Below are 2,021 nucleotides of genomic sequence, written 5' to 3'. Positions count from 1 at the left end.
GAAGCATCAATCACTGCATGATATCGCGATTTTGGGCCGTATACTGTCTATTTGGGCGTATTAAAATCGTATAAAGTTTCCTTGTCATTTATTGCCTTGCACTTGTAGGGCGTTACCATGATTCGACCACTGATTATCTTGTGAATTATTGTTTCCTTTTATAGTTATTGAATGCACATGAGATTTATTTTGTGCGTGTGCGTGTATGTGCGCGTGTGCGTGTGCACGTGTGCGTGGTACGGGCGTGTTTGTATGTATGCGCGTGCGTTATAAACAATTTGATTCCTGTCTGCTGCCATAATAAGTGCAGTTCGTTATCAAGCATGAGTGAATGGATTTAAACGTTTGAATAAAGAACAGGCCTTTCATGTTGAGTTCGGTAATAACTGGGCAAGTTTGGGTACTATTACACAATTATTATAGATCTATTTTTAGACCTTTCCAGTAGAAAACCGAATTATTACTTAAAGTCCCACTGTACTACTTGTATCTACTTGCTCCCTCTATATAGAAAACAATGCCTAATCGGTGACCATTGGTCCCCCTTGATCCTCTTTTTCTTATGTTAATTGAGAGCTGAGTTGATGAGATAGCCACCTGTTAGTGACCACCCTGGGTGGTCTAATCCCTCCTGGCCAAAGTAGTACAGACGGCCTTTAATACATTTTGGCTAACCAAAATCGCGCTTGAGAAGGCCTTCGTGTGCCTTACGTTTAATCGTAAAGATGAACAAACAGTTTTGTTGAAAAAGCAGGATTCGGAAAAGGCTATTGACGGATATTGCTTGTTAAAGTGTTGGCTCCAAGATCATGAGAATAAACGTGTTGTCTAGTTGGGGACATCGGTTTGCAAATACTACGCTCTCTTGAGATGCAGTTTCTTTGAAAACTAGATCAAAGACAGCCTCTCTTGTCTCTCTCGACGAGCGGTACTCATTTAGCAGATCTAAATGTACATTACCCCTATTAAATAGGTTGCACTAGTTTATGTTTAGCCGTGCTTACACTGAACCTAAAGGGCGCTGACCCCTTGTTATAATGTGAGTGGAAATAGGATAATGACAACTGGACTGGACTGGACTGGTGGTTTAATGGTCACAATGAGTTTTCAGCATTTAATGGAGACTCCCCTTTAAAGGCTCCACCCCCCCCCCAAAAAAAAGCAATACAACTTGCAGTGAATGGATAGAACATGCTACGTGCTGCCCCCATATATCCCCGGTCCAGCGAGATCCACTGTTCCTTATTACGCCGGCCTCTGAATCTTATCCAGATCTCATTTGCCAGAGTTGGGGCACCGTGGTAAATCGGTGAAGGATCCTTACTCTAATACGGGAGGTCCCAGGTTCGATCCTTGATTGGTGCTTATATCATTGGGCAAGGCCATTCCCCTTAATGTTCTCCTAAAACGCTCCCTGAGTAATATTCCGGCCAGTCGCCTAACACCTGGGTGCAGAGTGGCAAATGTAGATTAATGCCTTGCCAAAGGTGATCCACAGCCCTGTGACGTATCCACTAGCCCACGACACATCTACAAACCTATACAAAGAATCAAGTGCACTTTAAATTATACTTGATTGACGTAAAAACGCCTGGGGTAAGTCTTACAGTGAAAAGAATGAACATGTGAAATAATTTCAACTCTGTACTTTTTGGCATTGTCCCGTAATGGCACTTTATAATAGTGTAGAACTTGAAATCGAACAAAGCACAGCGACAAATGCACTTTGAACAACGCAGGCTTCTTTGTGTTAGGTGTGATAGTAGAAGAATGAAAACATTGTATTGCATTATTGAGCATTCTTTTCACTTGCATAGGTCCTTTATGAAACATCTCTTGGGAAGTGTTTGGATTTCTGCTCTCAAGGTAAGCTGCTTTGGAAAACGGTTGTAACAAAAATTGAATTTAAGAAAAGCTCGACTTTATATTCCTCCCGTTTTGAAGTATGGATATTGTTTCGAGAAAAAAAATGCTGTGGTATTGTATTTCCCAATAGTACTGTTATAGAGTATAAGAAATGG

This window comes from Strongylocentrotus purpuratus, unplaced genomic scaffold (genome assembly GCF_000002235.5).
Source record: "Strongylocentrotus purpuratus isolate Spur 01 unplaced genomic scaffold, Spur_5.0 spur5_scaffold_14, whole genome shotgun sequence".
NCBI lineage: Eukaryota > Metazoa > Echinodermata > Echinoidea > Camarodonta > Strongylocentrotidae > Strongylocentrotus > Strongylocentrotus purpuratus.
This window is presented reverse-complemented; position numbering follows the sequence as displayed.